The following is a 20152-nucleotide window of genomic DNA, read 5'->3' on the forward strand; positions in this document are numbered from 1 at the left end:
TTGCGCAGGGTGGAACTATTCCTTGGAGCGCAGCAGGCTGTGATCTTATAAAGATGTATAAAATCATCACAATCACAATCACAATAATATTTTATTAGCCTAGTATGTTTTGCAATATACGAGGGGAATAGTTAGGGCGAGTGCACAGTCTTTTACCCAGAGTAGGGGAATCATGAACCAGAGGAAAGAGATATGAGGAAAAACATCTAATAGGAACCCGTGGTGCAAACTTTTCGCACAGAATTTGGTGGGTATATGGAACACGCTGCCAGGGAAGGGAGTTGAGGCAGATATTTTAATAACATTTATAGAGCCATAGAGTGATACAGTGTTGAAACAGGCCCCTCGGACCAGCTTGCCCAAATTGGCCAACAATTTCCAGCTATCCCAGTCCCACTTGCCTGAGCTTGGTCCATATCCCTTCAGACCTATCCTATCCATGTACCTGTCTAACTGTTTATTTAACGATGGGATAGTCCCAGCTCCAACTACCTTGTCTGGCAGCTTGTTCCATAAACCCACCATCCTTTGTGTGAAATAGTTACCCCTCGGATTCCTATTAAATCTTTTCCACTTCATCTTGAACTTGTGCCGTCTGGTCCACGATTCCCCTACTCTGGTCAAGAGACTCTGTGCATCTACCCGATATATTCCTCTCACGATTTTGTAAGCCTCTATATGAAACCCGCTCATCCTCCTGCGCTCCATGGAATGGAGACCCAGCCTACTAATCCTTTCCCTATAGCTCACACCCTCTAGTCCTGGCAACATCCTCGTAAATGTTTTCTGAATCCTTTCAAGCTTGGCAATATATTTCCAATAACATGAACTGAACCGATACTGTAAATGCAGTTTAAAAGGCATTTCGTCAGAGACAAGGATTGGAAAGATTGGGCCAAACACGGGCAAATAGGACTAGTCTAAATGGGGCACCTTGGTCGGCATGAAGTTGGGCTGAAAAGCCAGTTTCCATGCTAAATGACTATAACTAAAGGGGCAAGGAGAGCAAAGGTGAATGGAGTGGTGGGGGAGGGGGAGGAACATTGTTGAAACAACGAGAATGAGGGAGACTCCATCCTCAGTAACGGCCACATGGGACGTCAGAGGTGTCTCTGGTGGGGACCACTTTGGCCATGCAGAGTGGAAGAAAGTGTTTGGATGGATTTACAGCCAGATGCTTTTGGCAGGGTAGGCACTAATGGAAGGGAAAGGAATCTTCAATTCTATAATTATACCCTGTTCTTTATAAATAGGACAAAAAAACAAAAGACGTTATTCAAAACGTTTACAACTGTGGTTTCAAAGAATTATAATTCTCTGAATTGCAAAACTTTCTCTGGGTTAACTCAAAATGATCCAAGGATTATACTAGTTTCGTTTAGTTTAGTTTAGTTCAGCTTTGTTTAGTTTAGTTTAGTTTAGTTTCATTTAGAGATATAGCGCGGAGAGTCTAGGACCTGAGGTCATAGCCTCAGAATTAAAGGACGTTCCTTTTGGAAGAACATGAGGAGGGATTTCTTTAGTCAGAGAGAAATGAATCAGTGGAATTCATTTCCACAGAGGCAGTGGAGGCCAAGTAAATGGATATATTTAAAATAGATTGATAGGTTATTGATTAATAGGAGTTTCAGGGGTTATAGGGTTGTGAGGGAAAGACAGATCAGCTAAGATTGAATGGTGGGTTGGACTTAATGGGCCGGATGGCCTAATTCTGCTCGTATCACTTATGAACGTATGAAGCAGGCCCTTCAGACCGAGTCTCCGCCGGCCAGTTACACTTACACAATCCTACGCACACTAGGGACAATGTACATGTATAGCAAGCCAATTAACCTATAAACTAGGATGTATTTGGAGTATGGGAGGAAACTGGAGTACCCGGAAAACGCACGCGGTCACGAGGAGAATCTGCAAACTACGTACACACATATTCAGAATCGAACCCGGGTCTCTGTCGCTGGAAGGCAGCAACTCTGTCGCTGCGCCACCGTGCATAGAAACGGCCCTTTCGGCACAAAAAAGGCTGGGGTAGATCAGCGGGACAGGCAGCATCTCTGGAGAGAAGGGATGGGTGACGTTTCGTGTCGAGACCCTTCTTCAGACTGAAAGTCATGGGACAGGGAAACAAGAGATGTAAGCGATGATGTAGACGGATATAGAACATAAAATTGCCAAAAAGCATAGATGACAAAGGAAACATGCCATTGTTAGCTGCTTATTGCGTGAAAACAAGAAGCTGGTGCGACTTGGGTGGGGGATGGATGGAGAGAAAGGGAATGCCGAGGTTACTTGAAGTTAGGTAAATCAATATTCATACCATTGGGCTGTAAGCTGCACAATCGAAATATGATGCTGTTCCTCCAATTTGCATTTGGCCTCACCCTGACAATGGATGAGGCCTGGGACGGGAAGGTCAGTGTGCCAATGGGGTAGAGAATTAAGGTGTTTAGCCACCAGGATTGCAGGTTGCTGCAGCTTTACGGGCCTGTAAACCCAACAACATACACATAACACATTACTCAATTATATAATACATTAATAACAACATACTATGAATCAATAACAGTGTAAAACTGGAGATCATAGGGTTAACCCAAAGACATATTCCACAGTGGATCATAGTTTTTGAGGTTAGGGTTGGGCAATGTTCAAGACGCTGATGGTTGTTGGGAAGAAGCTGTTCTTGAACCTGGAGGTCACGGTTTTCAGGCTCCATAACGCACAGAAACATGGCCCACAGCCAACCTTGCCCATGCCGACCATGTTGTATTTTACTTCGGAGTCACGTGAGTGATACGTGAAGAGCCCGCCAGCCCGCATGCGCGTCATATCGTCTAACGCATTGCGTAGCGACTGGCTGGCAGGCGCGCTGCTCCTCCAGCTGTAAGTTTAAACCTGCAGGTAAGTTTTTCAACTTATTTCCAGGTTCAGTTTTTTCCTTGCAGGAAAGCTATTTTACAGAGATTCCTGCTGGATATAATGTACGCCGCGGGGAATCCCGGACGGACCGCGGGGAACCGGTTATAGACCGCGGGGGAATCGACTTCCGAGTGCCTCTTTAATCCGCGGTGGTTCTCCAGAAAGGGGGTAAAGCCAAGAGTAAGATGCAAAGGCCTGTCGCGATGGGTACGCCCTCGGACGCTTAACCCAGATGGAGCTTGGATAGCGCCCTCGGGCGTTTATCCCACAAATGTGATGCCTCGTCCTGATATGGTCCATGGAACGAGGCCATTTCAGCGCAGGTCTCCTGGGGGCCTGCGGCAGCACCGATTTCAAGGCTGCTTACAAATCTCTCTCTCTCTGTGGAGGGGAGTGCGAGGGGTCAGTGTGTAACTGACTCAAACTGGGAAGTATGTCCGTGGAACATTCCAGAGTTCCCCTCACGTTACAAGCTTTGCAAATATCAGCTACCTCACGTCACATCATTACAGGAACAGGTGACGGCTGTAAGATACCATGCACCTGTATATTGTTCCTGATAATACCGGCAGTGAACAGCGCCATCTGGGGTGACATTGGCGGGGGGCATGAAAATCCAGGAGATAAAAATCCAACAATTTTTTTAAATTACTGGCCTGGTGTTGATGTGCAATGCACACTTCGTAATGAACTGCTTTCAGAAGAACGCCATCAGACCTGCCTCAAACCAAATGTCCAGGCTCATGTAAGGCCAGCAATGTCCAGCCGCCGAAACTTCTCTTCAGGGAAAACCTATCCAACAGGTAAGACCTTGATGAGAAAGCAAAAGCTGTCGGACTAATCAAAGTACCAACAATGAGCAAAGCTTCATCGTTTCGGCGACATCACACCCCACACCTCCATCGGCAGTAAGCGGTTCACTGAAGCTGGTGGCAGCTTCAAAGCTGGGTAAGGTCTTTCAGGCCAAGGCCCAAGCCGGTCCTCGTAAAAATATGGAATCCACGCACTCCTGCAGTCCTTCTCTCCAAATTAAGGACGGAAATAGAACCCTCATCAGGGGCCTTTGGGCTTACCATAAGACCACCAGTAACCATGGAGGTAGGTGGGTCTGGTTCTTTACGAAACATGGGGTATGTGGACCATTTACAAGTTGGTAATATATACACTTGTTTTTTGTACAAATAACAATGATAACATAAAATTAGTTTATACTGCACAGTATACAAGGTTTCCAAGCAGGCTTCCGGGCCAGGAATGCCTTTCTAGACATCCTCGGAAATATGGCCAGAGTTGTCTTTCGAGACAGGCTAGGAATTATAGCAGGCGTGGCCTGAGCATTGTGAAAGATGGTGGAGATCGGTTCATCCTTCGTTTACCTCGCATGTGCAGTATAGACATTTCAGCATAGGAAACTTTGTGACTGTCTAACAACTGATTTCCATAGGATCTTTATGGCATGCGTCGATCTCAAAGATAGATACTATTCAGTTCCCATTCACAGAGATCACCGGGGATATTTGAAATTTAGCTGGATGGGGCAATAATAACAGTTAAAGCGTTGCAAAATGGTCTATCTTCAGCTCCCAGGTTATTTACCAAATTACTAAAAAACAGTGCTTGGGCTGCTCAGACCCCAAAAACACTTATTATGGCCTATCTGGATGATATTCTAAACGCTGTATTTTGCTAAAATTAACTGTTTCAGCCGCAAACTATATTTTAGAAATTGGGGTTTCTCATCCATCCGGTTAAATTTAAGTTGATACCAACTAGAGTTATTGATTATTGGGATTTACCTTTAACTCTATTTATTTGTCTGTGACTCCGCCCTGGGGCAAGAGATTAGAATTAGTAGAAGCTATCAAAGTCACAATGGTGGACGAACATTATTCAGCATTGCTCTAATAACGTTGGGTCAGTAAATCTTCAGTTATATTACAAACTGATGCTAAGTGCTCTAAGATGGAATTACTAATACCATCTCCGCGGATGCGATTTGCATGAGTTACCAATTATTCTGTTATATGGTATCAACTACCTATAGACACTAGGTACATTATATGGGTTAAAGGTTATTGTGCGAATATGCTTAATCTGCATGCTCAACTCCAAGTTGATACATTATGGTGGTGGCATATGTTAATCGCATGGGTGCAATCAAGTCAGTACCCTGTGATAGTTTACATGACCTCATTTGGCGCTGGTGTATCATCACGTAAAATCAATGATAACACAGAATGGATGTTGGATCATAAAGTATTTAATGACATTATGGCTCGATGGAACACAGAAGATCGATATGTTTGCAAACAGGCTCAATCACCAGTTGCAAAAAAATATGTGGCATGGCAGTGGCTCGCTACACTGGGGAGGAATGTTCTTTATGTCCTTCCTCCATTTTGCCTCATCAGTCGGGTCTTGCAAAAATTTCAGCAAGTTCCCGCTTCAGGCATTTTTCGTAGTGCCTGACTGGCCTATGTAGCCATGGTTCCCGCTGATGTTGGGAATGATAATAGAACCTTATATGGTTATTTCTAGACACAAAAATTGCTGGTGCAGCCCGTGACTCGGGAAACCATCCTCTGCATGATAAAATCAATTCGTTGATTTGCGGACTCTGAGAAGACCGTTCTTGCGGCTCGGGTTGTCACACCGAACTATGGTCGTGCTCACTGCAGATTGCAGGGATAGCACCAAAAAAGCAGTACATTTCCTCATCAGGAGATGGGAAGTATTTTGTTTAAATGCTAATATTACATATAATTCGGCACGGATGACTGGCATCTTGGTTCATTTTCGAATGGGTCTTTGAAAAAAATTAAATTATAGTGCCATTAACTGTGCCAAATGTGCCTTCTCATTACATTGGCTGCGAGGAGCGGGACCCACTCTGTCGGATCTTACCCTCTGATATCCAAATTTATGAAGGGTATTTTCAACTCAAAACCTACCAGGCCCAGGTACGCAGAGATATGGGATGTTAAAATTGTGCTAACGCCGCTTCACCGATAGGCTCCAGCTACATCCCTGTCCTTGGTCAAACTCACTTGCAAAGTGGTTATGCTCATGGCGCTGGTTTCAGCGCAATGGGTCCAATCATTGCATAAGCTGTGACTGGACAGGATGATTACATCTGCAGGCAAAATAACATTTATGTTTATGACTTAGTCAAGCAGAGTAGACCAGGGGCATCAGGTCTCAAACTAGATTTGATAGCATATCCCATGGACCTTCAGTTGTGTGTAGTCACAAATCTACAACAGTATGTTAAGGTCAATAAGAGCCGTAGAGGCTCTGAACTAGCAATGTTTGTTAGTTAGTTAAATAAAGCCTCATAAGAAGGTATCAATACAGACCTTCTCCATGTGGTTAAACAGGTTCAGGCTTATGCACTGTCAGTGAAATGTCAGTGAACACTGACATTTTCAAATCTCACTCCACCAGGGCTGCAACAACATCAGCAATATGGACGTTCCGCTGGACCACATCCTAGCGGCTGCAGCATGGTCAAACGAACGACCTTCCAAACATTTTATAACAAACCCATTGCCAGACCGGGGGTATTTGACAACTCTATTTGCCAACTCTATTTTAGGTTCTGTTTTATAGTTTCCTCCTGGATGAGAGGGGTTACTATTATTATTATTTGTTCATTAAAAAAGCATCAACATGTCTATATCTAATAATAATAATAATAATAATACATTTTATTTATGGGCGCCTTTCAAGAGTCTCAAGGACACCTTACAAAAATTTAGCAGGTAGAGGAAAAACATGTAAGGGGAATGAAATAAATAGTAGAGACATGACTAGTACACAAAGTAAAGACAGGATTCAATACAAAACACAATATGAGGCAATTAATGCACAGATGAAAAGGGAGGGGGACGTGGGACTAAGGATAGGCAGAGGTGAAGAGATGGGTCTTGAGGCGGGACTGGAAGATGGTGAGGGACACGGAATTGCGGAGCAGTTGGGGGAGGGAGATCCAGAGCCTGGGAGCTGCCCTGGAGAAGGCTCTGTCCCCAAAACTGCGGAGGTTGGACTTGTGGATGGAGAGGAGACCGGCTGATGTGGATCTGAGGGACCGTGAGGGTTGGTAGGGGGAGAGGAGGTCAGTGAGATATGGGGGGGGGGGGGACATTTGGTGGAGGGCTTTGTAGGTGAGGATCAGGATTTTGTCGTTGATCCGGTGGGAGATGGGAAGCCAGTGAAGTTGTTTGAGGACTGGAGTGATGTGATGCCAGGATGTGGAGTGATGTTGCGGAGATGAAAGAAGGAGGTTTTAATGACAATGACAAGGTTTTAATGACAATATCTACGTCATGTCTGAATACATTATTAATGTTCACTCATCCTTGGTCAACTGATGCAGTGTGTGACGCCTGTACTCGTTTCCACGGCATGAAATCACAGAGCTTTGAAATCTTCACGTGGTCACTCACGTGACTCCGAAGTAAAATAGTAAGATTAAACGAGAATTTACCAGTTTAAAGTTTGATCTTTATTTTATGAGGAGTTACGATGAGGGATTCCGTGCCCTCCACTCCCAACCCTCTTTCATAAAGGTCAGCTGGTATTTCTAGTTTATCGAATCATACTATATTCAGTTCAACAACTGTTATCTGTGATTTCGCACCGCTGCTTTGAAGTTTTACGCGAATGCGGGCTGGCGGGCTCTTCACGTAATCCCTCATCGTAACTCCTCATAAACTAAAGATCAAACTTCAAACTGGTAAGTTCTCGTTTAATCTTAGTATTCTGAATTTGTCTCATTTGCCCGCAATTCTCTGGAACATGGAAGGTTGAGGGGAGACCTGATAGCAGTATATAAAATTATTACATAGGGTGGGCAGACACAATCGTTTCCCCAGTATGGAAACATCGAAGACGGAAGGGCATAAATTTAAGGTGAGAGGGGCAAAGTTTAAAGAAGTTTTGGCAAGATGTATTTTACACTGAGAGTGGTGGGTGCCTGGTTTACACTGGTAGTGGTCGAGGCAGATACGATAATGACGTTTCAGAGATGTTTAGATATGCACATGAATGTGTAAGGAATAGAAAGATGGAGGGTACACAAAAATGCTGGAGAAGCTCAGCGGGTGCAGCAGCATCTATGGAGCGAAGGAAATAGGCAATGTTTCGGGCCGAAACCCTTCTTCAGACTGATGGGGGTGGGGGGGGGGGGGGGAGAAGGAAGGAAAAAGGGAGGACGAGGAGCCCTAGGGCGGGGGGAGGGGAGGGGACAGTCGAGGGTTAAGGAAGGGGAGGAGCCAGCAAGGGCTAGCAAAATTGGGAGAATGGAGAGGGAGAGAGTTGGTTCACGTACAGGCAGAGGAGATTAGTTTAACTTGGCATCGTGTTTGGCAAAGATATTGTGAGCTGGAAGACTTGTTCCAGTACTGTTCGATGTTCTGTTTGAGCCGTGTCCCTTTAAATCCACTAAATGATGCACCCTTTATTTCTTTATCTGTGATCTGTGGACGGCATAGAAACATAGAAACATAGAAACATAGAAACATAGAAAATAGCTGCAGGAGGAGGCCTTTCGGCCCTTCGAGCCAGCACCACCATTCATTGTGATGATGGCTGAACATCCTATCAATAACCCGTGCCTGTCTACTCCCCGTAACTCTTGACTCCACAAGCACCTAGAGCTCTGTCTAACTCTCTCCTAAATCCATCCAGCGACTTGGCCTCCACTGCCCTCTGTGGCAGGGAATTCCATAAATTCACAACTCTCTGGGTGAAAATGTTTTTCTCACCTCAGTCTTAAATGACCTCTCCGTTATTCTAAGACTTTGGCCCCTGGTTCTGGACTCATCCAACATTGGCAACATTTTTCCTGTATCTAGCTTGACCAGTCCTTTTATAATTTTATATGTTTCTATAAGATTCACCCTCATCCTTCTAAACTCCAGTGAATACAAGCCCATTCTTTTCAATCTTTCCTCATATGACAGTCCCGCCATCCCAGGGATCAATCTCGTGAACCTACGCTGCACTGCTTCAATCACAAGGATGTCCTTCCTCAAATTAGGAGACCGAAACTGTACACAATACTCCAGATATGGTCTCACCAGACCCCTATACAACTGCGGAAGAACCTCTTTACTCCAATACTGAAATTCCCGTGTTATGAAGGTCAACATAATAATCTACCCCCTTGTTTTTGCCGCCAAAGTGGATAACCTCACATGTATCTATATTAAAGTGCATTTGACACGCATCTGCCCACTCACTCAACCTGTCCAGGTCACCCTGCAACCTCCTAACATCCTCTTCACAGTTCACACTGCCGCCCAGCTTTGTGTCATCCGCAAACTTGCTAGTGTTGCTCCTAATTCCCTCTTCCAAGTCGTTAATATATATGGTAAACAGTTGCGGCCCCAACGCCGAGCCTTGCGGCACTCCACTCGCCACTGCCTGCCATTCTGAAAAGGACCCGTGCACTCCTAATCTTTGCTTCCGCTCTGGCAACCAATTTTCTATCCATGTCAACACCCTACCGCCAATACCATGTGCTCTAATTTTAGTCACCAATCTCCCGTGCGGGACCTTATCAAAGGCTTTCAGAAAGTCTAGATACACAACATCCACTGGAACCCCTTCATCCATTTTACTTGTCACATCCTCAAAAATGTCCAGAAGATTAGTCAAGCATGAGGTCCCTTTCATAAATCCATGTTGACTTGGACTAATCCTTTTACTGCTATCCAAATGCCCCTCTTTAATGATTGACTCCAGCATCTTTCCCACCACCGAAGTCAGGCTAACTGGTCTGTGATTCCCCGGTTTCCCTCTCGCCCCTTTCTTGAAAAGTGGGATAACATTAGCTATCCTCCTATCCACAGGAACTGATCCTGAATCTATTGAACATTGGAAAATGATCACCAATGCGTCCACTATTTCTCGAGCCACCTCCCTGAGGACCCTGGGATGCAAACCATCAGCTCCAGGGGATTCATCATCCTTCAGTCCCATTAGCCTACCCAATAATATTTCTCGCCTAATGTAAATGTATTTCACTTCCTCTACCCCCTTAGATCCCCTGTCCCCCAGTACATCTGGGAGATTGTTTGTGTCTTCCTTAGTGAAGACAGATCCGAAGTACCTATTCGACTCTTCTGCCATTTCCTTGTTGCCCATAATAATTTCACCCGTGTCTGCCTTCAAGGGACCCACACTTGATTTTGCTACTGTCTTTCCCTTATCATATCTAAAGAAGCTTTTACTGTCCTTCTTTATATTCCTGGCCAGCTTCCCTTCGTACTTTATCTTTATAGCCCGTATTGCCCGTTTTGTTTCCTTCTGTTATCCTATGAAAATTTCCCAATCCTCTGGCTTCCGGCTACTCTTTGCTGTGTTATACAGCTTTTCTTTACGTTTTATTCTATCCCTAATTTAACTTGTCAGCCACGGTGCCTCCTACTCCCCTTAGAATCGTTCTTTCCTTTTTGGAATGAAATTATCCTGCATCTTCCGGATTATGCCCAGAAATTCCTGCCATTGCTGTTCCACCGTCATTCCTGCTAGGATCCCTTTCCAGTCTACCTTGGCCAGCTCCCCTCTCATGCCATCATAGTCCATTGTTCAACTGCATCACTGCCACTTCCGATTTAACGTTCTCCTTCTCAAATTGCAGATTAAAACTAATCATATTAAGACCACTACCTCCAAGCGGCTCCTTTACCTCGAGTTCTCTTATCATATCTCGTTCATCGGACAACACTAAATCCAGAATTGCCTTTTCTCTGGTCGGCTCCATTATAAGCTGCTCTAAGAATCCATCTCGGAGGCATTCTACAAACTCTGTTTCTTGGGGTCCTGAACCAACCTGATTTTTCCAGACTGCCTGCATATTGAAATCCCCCATATAACCATATAACCATATAACAATTACAGCACGGAAATAGGCCATCTCGGCCCTACAAGTCCGTGCCGAACAACTTTTTTCCCTTAGTCCCACCTGCCTGCACTCATACCATAACGCTCCATTCCCTTCTCATCCATATGCCTATCCAATTTATTTTTAAATTATACCAACGAACCTGCCGCCACCACTTCCACTGGAAGCTCATTCCACACCGCTACCACTCTCTGAGTAAAGAAGTCCCCCCTCATGTTACCCCTAAACTTCTGTCCCTTAATTCTGAAGTCATGTGGCATTACCTTTGTTACATGCTAGTTTTAACTCCTGCTGCACCTTACACCCCACATCCCAGCTACTATTTGGGGGTCTGTAAATAACACCAATTAGTGTCTTCTTGCCTTTGCAATTTCTCAACTCAATCCACAGTGACTCTACCTCGCCAGTCCCTATGTCTTCCCTCGCAAGAGACTGAATTCCATCCCTCACCAGCAGAGCTACCCCCCCCCCCCCCCCCTCTGCCCACCTGCCTGTCCCTTCTATAGGATGTATAACCTTGATTATTAAGTTCCCAGGCCCGATCCTCCTGCAGCCACGTCTCAGTAATCCCCACAATGTCATATCTATCAACCTCTAACTGAGCCTCAAGCTCATCTACTTTACTTCTTATACTTTGCGCATTCATATACAATACTTTTAATTCCTTCCACATCTCACCTTTCACCGATCCCTATTACACTTGGCCATACTCTTCTATTCCTTTGTGAGCTTCATTTCCCGTTAATTCTGGGGTCATTAACAATCCCTTTATTCTCTTTCCATTTAACTCCGTCGTCTACTATCCCATTTGAAACCCCACTATTCAGTTTAAAACCACCTGTGTAGCAGTGGCAAACCTGCCTGCCAGAATGCTGGTCCTCACAATCCGTCCCTTTTGTACAGTTCCCCTTACTCCAAAACAGATCCTAGTGATCTAAGAATCTAAATTCCTGCCCCCTGCACCAGTTCCTCAGCCACACATTCGGCTTTGGCGGCGGCACAGCGCTGGAGCGCTATTGCGGAGCGGGCGATGCCTTGCCTGGGTCGCCGTGCTGGAACTCCGGTATGCTGAGACCGCCGAGAAAAACATCGCGGAGCTGCGGGACTGTGGAGCGGCCAGCTGCGGGCGGCGGCGCTGAACTTTACATTGGGAGCCTGGGATCTCTCGATTAGATCGCCAGTGGTGGAGCTCCATCCGGCGCGACCTTGTTGGCTTCGGAAGCCGCGGTTACCGCTAAGGTAAGCGGCCGTTCCAGTGTTCCCATGCCGCTGAGAGGATTCTCCCGACGCCGGAGCACCATCACCCGGCGAGTACGGCCTGGAACATCGGGCCTCCGTAAAGGCAACTGCGGAGGCCTCAATAGGCCCGACTATGGGTGGACATGGGATGGGGACTGGACATTGTGCCTTCCCTCATAATGGGAACCATTGTGGAGGGGGGGGGTGTTTTATGTTTAAATGTCTTTATTACTGTTATGTCTGTATTCTTTCTTTATGTGCTGCATTGACAAGAAGCATTTCACTACACCTAGGTGTATGTGACCAATAAATAACCTTTGAGGTAAGGGACCTGGAGTTAGAGACGCTGGTAAGTAGGTCTCGTTATTTACCTCCATGAAAGTCACTATGGTGGACGAACAGTATTCAGCATTGCTCCACTTAATTTTTCGTTTTACAAACAGATGCGAGGCTTAAAGATGTGAAATTACTAATACCATCTCTACTCACGGAGGTGATGGGATTTGCATGAATTACCTATTCTTCAGTTCTATGGTATCGGCTACCTTTAGACACTAAGTGCATGCTATGGGTTAAGGGTTGTGCGAATATGCATAATCAGCATGTTCAAGTCAAAACTCGTACGCTTTGTTGATGTCAAAGGTTAATCACTTGGGTGCAATCAAGTCTAAGTAGCCAGGGATGTTTTATTCAGCCATGGTTCCCGCTAATGTTGGGAATCATATAAGAACCATATATGGTTAATTCTTACATAGAGTTACTGGATCAGCCGTGACTGGGGAAACCATTCTATGCATGATAATTAATTCAGCGACATATATACGGCACGGATAACTGACGACTGGGAGTTCATTTTCGAATGGGTCTTTGACATAATTAGTTATAGTACCATTATCTGGGCCAAATGTGCCTTCTCATCACATTCTGCTAGAAGCGGGACCCACGCTGTTGGGTCTCACCCTCTGATATCCAGATTCATGAAGGGTATCTTCAACTCAAACCTCCCAGGCTCAGGCACTCAGAGATATGGAATGTTCACATTGTGCTGACGCCGCTTGCCAGTGGGCCCCGGGTTCATCCCTGTCCTTGGCCTAACTAACTTAAAATGGTTATGCTCATGGCACTGGTTCAGCGCTTAGGGTCCAGTCATTGCATAGCGTGACTGGTCAGCATGGTTACAGCTGCAGACAAATAACTATTTATGTTGTGGCTTAGTCAAGCAGTGTAGACCAGGGGCATCAGGTCTGTAACTACCGTTTGGGCATACCCCGTGGACCTTCGGTTATGTGTGGTCATCTACTACTATACGTTAGGTCACCGAGCCTTAGGGGCACTGATCTAGCTATGTTGTTAGTTACATAACCCTCATAGAAGTTATCCGTATAGACCATCTCCAGGTTAAGCGGGTTCTGGCTTATGCAGGAGTGACTGACTTTAGAATCTTACTCGACCACGGCTGTAACAGTTCAGCGGTATGGGGTATGGACGTTCTACGGAACTACATCCTAGTGTCTCCTGGGTGGCCAAACGAACGCTCTTTCAATACATTGTACAAACCCATTGCCAGACCGGGGGTATTTGCCAACTAATTTAGTTCTGTCTATAGTTCCTCCTGGATGACAGGGGTTACTATTGTGATTATTGGTTCATAGAAGAGCATCAGCATGTCTACATCTATGACATGTCTGAATGGATGATTATGTTTAATCATCCTTGGTCAATTGATGTAGTGTGTGACGCATGAACTCATTCCACGGCATGAAGTCACAGAGCTTTAAAATCTTCACGTAGCCACTCACGTGACTCCGAAGTAAAATGGTAAAATTAAACGGGAACCTACCAGTTTGAAGTTTGATCTTTATTTTATGAGGAGTTACGATGAGGGTTTACGTGCCCTCCGCTCCAAACCTCTCCTCATAAAACTCAGCTGGTAGTTCTAGTTTCTCGAATCTTCCTCATCTCAGGTCAATGTTTCCTGTCTGTGACTCCACACCACTGCTTTGAAGATTGAATTGCATGCGTGCTGGCGGGGTCTTCACGTAATCCCTCATCGTAACTCCTCATAAAATAAAGATCAAACTTCAAACTGGTAAGTTCTCGTTTAATCTTACTAATTCATTGCTCTGCCTCCCACACATCCACAACTTCTTGTCTGACCCCCTCATGTTCTCTCTCAGTCTCATGGTCCAACCCACCCCCACCCCCCAGTCTCCCAGACCACACACTCCTTCCCCTCAATCTCACATTTCATACAACAGAACAGCACAGGAACAGGCCCTTCAGCCCACAATGTCTGTGTTGAACATAATGCCAATCACTTATCCCGGGACAGGCACGTGATATATCCCTCCATTCTCTACCTATCCATGTGCCTATGCAAATGTCTCTTGATACCACTAACGAACCAGCCTCCACCACCGCTGGCAGCACATTCCAGGCACCCATCACTCTCTGCGTCAAACTTCATGCTCTCGTCATTGACATCCCCCCACCCCCTGGATAAACGGTTCGGACTGTCTACCCTGTCTATACCTCTCGTTATTTTTTAGACCTATCAGCTTTTCCCTGGACTTCCAGTGTTCCTGAGAAAATAACTTTTGCCCAACCTCTCCTTACAGCTGTGTCGGAAGGAACTGCAGATGCTGGTTTAAATCGAACAAAGACACTAAATGCTGGAGTAGCTCAGCGGGACAGGCAGCATCTCTGGAGAGAGGGAATGAGTGACGTTTCCGGTGGAGACCCTTCTTCAGACATTCTAATTACGTGTCCGAAGAAGCGTCCCGACTACAAACCTTTTTTTACCCATGTTCTCCAGAGATGCTGCCGGTCCCGCTGAATTACTCCAGCATTTTGTGTCTATCCTCTTATAGCTAATGCTCCCTAATCCGGGCAGCATCCTTGTGAACCTCCCCTGCAAACCCTCCAAAGCCTCTAAATACTTTCTGTAATGGAGCCGACCAGTACTGCACGCCAATGGGTCATTCGGTCGGTGTTTCTTACCTACCGATTCCGTTTAATCGAGCCGCCACTATGGGCTTTCGATTTGCTTTATGTTTGCAGGGACATATCCTCCTAATGCAGCCTCACCAGATTCTAAGAGGCAGGTGAGATAGTGGTGGAGTATGGGGAGCCTTGTGCTGTTCGATAGCTGGCAGAGGGAATCTGAAGTCTGAAGAAGGGTCTGAAAGGGTCTGAAAGAGGGTCTCTAATGAATCTGGGGAAGGAAGGGTCTCGACCCGATACGTTGCCTATTTCCATCGCTCCATAGATGCTGCCTCACCCGCTGAGTTTCTCCAGCATTTTTGTCTACCTCCGGATTCTAATAAATAAGCCCCCTCCTCCCAGTTTCCTGCCCCCCCTCCCCCCCACCCCCCCCCCCCCCCCCCACCCCCCCCCCGCCCCACCCCATTCCCAGACCACAGAGACCAATAAGGTCTGGTAGGCTCCACGACGGGATCCCTATCTAAGCTCCCCACCTCGCCTGCCCCCACCACTCGGGCCCCGGGACTCTGCCTCGCCGCTGACCTCATGGCACGGTGTAACGCTGCCCGGACTGTGACGCCGACAGCCCCTCACTTCAGGGACCGGGGGGAGGGGAGATAGGGGGGTGGGATGGCCGGAGATCGACCGGCGGCGGATCGGCGCATGATGCCCAGCCTGCGGCTCAAGGAGTGAACGCAAGTACAGGGGCCCTGAGGCCGGCGAAGGGTTGGCGGAGAGATCCAGACCCCACTCCCAGCCAAAGCCCGACACGCTCCCGGCACTCGCCAGCTGCGGAGCACAGCAGAAACCGCTGGCCGGGAATGCAGGCCAGGGAGCCAATCCCAGCGAGGGAACACCGCGCTATGGAAGGGGCAGTATTGAGGGAGCATCCCACTGTGGGAGGGGCGGTGCGGAGGGAGCGCCCCACTGTGGGAGGGATGGTACCGAGGGAGCGCGGCACTGTGGGAGGGGTGGTACCGAGGGAGCGTCACACTGTGGGAGGGGCGGTACCGAGGGAGCGTCACACTGTGGGAGGGGTGGTACCGAGGGAGCGTCACACTGTGGGAGGGGCGGTACCGAGGGAGCGTCACACTGTGGGAGGGGTGGTACCGAGGGAGCGTCACACTGTGGGAGGGGTGGTACCGAGGGAGCGTCACACTGTGGGAGGGGCGGTACCGAGGGAGCGTCACACTGTGGGAGGGGTGGTACCGAGGGAGCGTCACACTGTGGGAGGGGCGGTACCGAGGGAGCGTCACACTGTGGGAGGGGTGGTACCGAGGGAGCGCGGCACTGTGGGAGGGGTGGTATTGAGGGAGCGCCGCACTGTGGGAGGGGTGGTACTGAGGGAGCGCCGCACTGTGGGAGGGGTGGTACTGAGGGAGCGCCGCACTGTGCGACACTGAGGAAGTGGGGTGCTATTGAAGAAGTCCATTACACCCCTTTTCTGCCAACTTTCCGCTCCCCTGTCCCCTTCCACCCAGATCTCTCCTGTTTTACATTTCACTCTTCACCTTATCTGCCCCCCTTTTATCTCCTTTTCACCTCTCGTCTTTGTCACTTCCTCCGCCCACCTGCCAAACACCCTCCTCCTCTCATATATGTCCAGCTATCACCAGAAACTACGAACTGCAGTTGCCGGTTTACAACAAAAAAAGACACAAAGTGCTGGAGTAACAGCGGGTCATACATCATCTCTGGTGAACAAGGATAAAATGACGTTTGGAGTCGGGACCCTTCTTCAGACGAGAATGTGAAAGGTCCCGACCTGAAAAGTCACCGATCCATGTTTCCCGGAGATGCCGCCTGACCTGCTAAGTTACTCCAGCACTCGGTGCCTTTCGTTTGGGGAAACAGCATCTACAATTCCTTATATCCAACTGCCTGTCAACTGCATGTCTCCGGGGTGATTGGGTCGGGCAGGGAAAGAAAGTGGGGCAACGTTGTTGTGCAGCTGGGAACAACATTGAATGGCCTCCCGGGATTGAAGGGAGTCAAGTGTTTTGTTGGTGAAAACAGGGAGTGCCAGAGAAACTGAACACCACCATGGGACTGCGTAAACAATAGTCAGTCCAACTGCGTGGAAATAGACACTTCAGCCCAACTTCCCTTCATCAACCACCATTCCCCATCTACACTAGTCCCACCTGTCTGCGTTTGGCCTATATCCATCATTTCCCATCTACACTAGTCCTACATGTCTGCGTTTGGCCCATATCCATCTTACCCTATGCGATCCATATGCTATCCAAATGTATTTTATACATTGTGAAAGTGCCTGCCTCAACTACCTCCTCTGGCGTCTCGTTCCATACACCCACTACCCTCTGTGTAATGAGGTTGCCCATCAGGTTCCTATCTTTCACCCCACGTCTGAAACCTATGTTCTCTGGTTCTCGATTCCCTTACTCTGGGTAAAAGACTCTTTGCATTCACCCTATATATCCTCGTGATTTTATACCCCTCCATAATATCACCCCTCATCCTCCTGCGCTTGAAGGAATAGAGTCCTAGCCTGTCCAAACTGTCTTTGTAGCTCAGGCCCTCGAGCCTTGGCAACAACCTTCAATAGCTGACAAACCTCATCTGCTTCTGATGGCAACCACGCCCGAGAGGATGCAGTTATTACAGAAACGTGTTGGGAGGGAGCGACATGACTGGCAGCTCGTCAAGCACAAGCCCGACAAGATTGGGAGAGATGGGGGTTACGGCAGATGAGTGCTGCTTTTTAATTGGAGAGACAATCAGCGTGGTACTTAGGCTATTTCAAGGGGTCGAGTGAATCTGAAAAGTAAGAATGAAAATAATAGGAAACTGAGTGGCAACTTTTCAACCCTGAGGTTGGTGGGTATGTAGAAGGCGCTGCCGCAGGATGTATTTGAGGCAGGTACTATAACAACATTTGGGGAGGTACATGGATAGGAAAGGTTTAGAGGGATATGGACCAAATGCGGGCAAATGGGATTCGCGTAGATGGGACACAAAAAGCTGAAGTAGCTCAGGGAGACAGGCAGCATCTCTGGAGAGAAGGAATGGGTGACGTTTCGGGTAGAGACCCTAAGTGGATGGGACAAGTTGGCCGGCATGAATGAGTTGAGACGGTGCCTGTTTCTGTGCTATATGACTGTGATTCTAATGGCATGTCGCTTTAAGAATTCCCATTCAAGAAGTGTGCACATTTTACCCAGAGCTGCCACTAGGAGGAGCTCTCGAACAGCACAAGGCTCCACATACTCCACCACTATCTCACCTGCCTCTTCCTCCCAACAACCCAACTATCTACCCCTTCCATTTCCCTTTCTCCCCATTGATGTCCTCCCCTCCTTTTCCTTTCTCTCTCCCGCTCACCATCCTTTAAACTCTTCTCACTCCTCCTTTACCCCCAGTTCTGCCTCTTCTTCTGCTTCAAAGGAGAGGCGGAGGAATTTATTCAGTCAAAGAGTGGAGATTCTGTAGAATTCATTGCCACAGAAGGCTGTCAAATTATATTTTTAAGGTGGAGATAGACAGATTAGTATGGATGTCAGGAGTTATGGAGAGAAGGCAGGAGAATGGGGTTGAGAGGGAAAGATAGATCGGCCATGAATGAATGGTGGAGTCAACTTGATGGGTCGAATGGCCTAATTATGCTTCTCGAACGTGTAAACTTCTTCTCAGCTCCTTCCTCTCACAGGTGGCACATCTAGTAGAATTGCGGCCTCAGAGTACCAGACATATGGGTTCCATCCTGACCTCGGCTGCTGTCTGTGCAGTGTTTGCACGTTCTCCCTGTGATGGGATTCCTACCACATCCCAAAGACGTGCGGGTTTGTAGGTTAATTGGTTTCTGTAAATTGTCCCTAGTGCTTAGGGAATGGATGCAAAACTGGGACAACATTGAACTGGTGTGAATGGGTGATCCATGGTCAGTGTGGACTTGGTGGCCTGTTTCCATGTTGTATCTCTAAATTTAATCACACTAAAAGCTCCCCAATGTTGGTGACACGGTGAAAAAGGTGGCATTTGGATTGCTTGCTGTGTTGGCAGAATGTCATTAAACTGGAGAGGGTGCACTGGAGAGGAAATCTGCTGAGTCACAGAGACGTACAGCATAGAAACAGGCCTTGAGGCCCAACTAGTCCATGCTGACCAAGATGCCCCATTTAAGCAGCCCCATTGCCCACATAACCCTTTAAATCTTTCCCATCCATATACCTGTCCAAGTGTCTGTTAAATTCTGTCATACTACCATGTTTCACCACAATGTTAGGGCAATTGGAGAGCTTGAACAATGAGGAGAAGCTGGATAGACTGGGACCGTTTTCCCTGGAGCGAGGTGGCTGAAGGGTGACCTTAAGCAGAGAGATGTACAAATTTATGACGGGCATAGAGAAGGTGAGTGGTCACACGCATTTTCCTAGCGTAGAGTATTTTAAAGAAGAGAGCACAGGTTTAATGTGGGAGGGAAAGATTTAATGGGAACCTGGAGGAATACTTTTTCACACAGAGTGTAGTGCGTATGTGGAACGAGCTTCTGGAAAAATCAAGGGTGGCAAATGTCGTGCCTACAAGGAAAAGGATATGGATTTCAGCACAGCATTTGCCAACAATCCATATGGTAGGCTGCTTTGGAAGGTTAGATCGCATGGGGTCTAAGGAGAGATAGCCGACTGGATAGAAAATTGGCTTCATGGAAGGAAGCAGAGGGTGACGGTGGAAGTTTGTTTTTTGGACTGGACACCTGTGACGTGGTGTGACTCATCAATTGGTGCTGGGCCCATTGCTGTTTACTACATCAAAACATTGGTGGGAATGTACAGGCATGTTCAGCAAGTTTGCACATGTCATTGAAATAGGTGGTATTGTAGCTAACGAACATGGTTATGAAATTTTACAGCAGGATCTTGATCAGTTGGACAGGAGGGCAGTGGAATTGTTAATAGATTATAATACAGATACATGTGATGTGTTGCATTTTGGGAAGCCTACCAGGAAGTGTTGTGGAGCAGAGCGATCTCAGAGAACAGGTATACAGTTCCTTCAAAGTGACATCACAGGTAAATATAGTGGTCGTTGAGGCATTCAACACAATAACCTTCATCTGACGGTGGTGAGTCCAGATGTTGG

Source organism: Amblyraja radiata, chromosome 2, assembly GCF_010909765.2.
Source record: "Amblyraja radiata isolate CabotCenter1 chromosome 2, sAmbRad1.1.pri, whole genome shotgun sequence".
NCBI lineage: Eukaryota > Metazoa > Chordata > Chondrichthyes > Rajiformes > Rajidae > Amblyraja > Amblyraja radiata.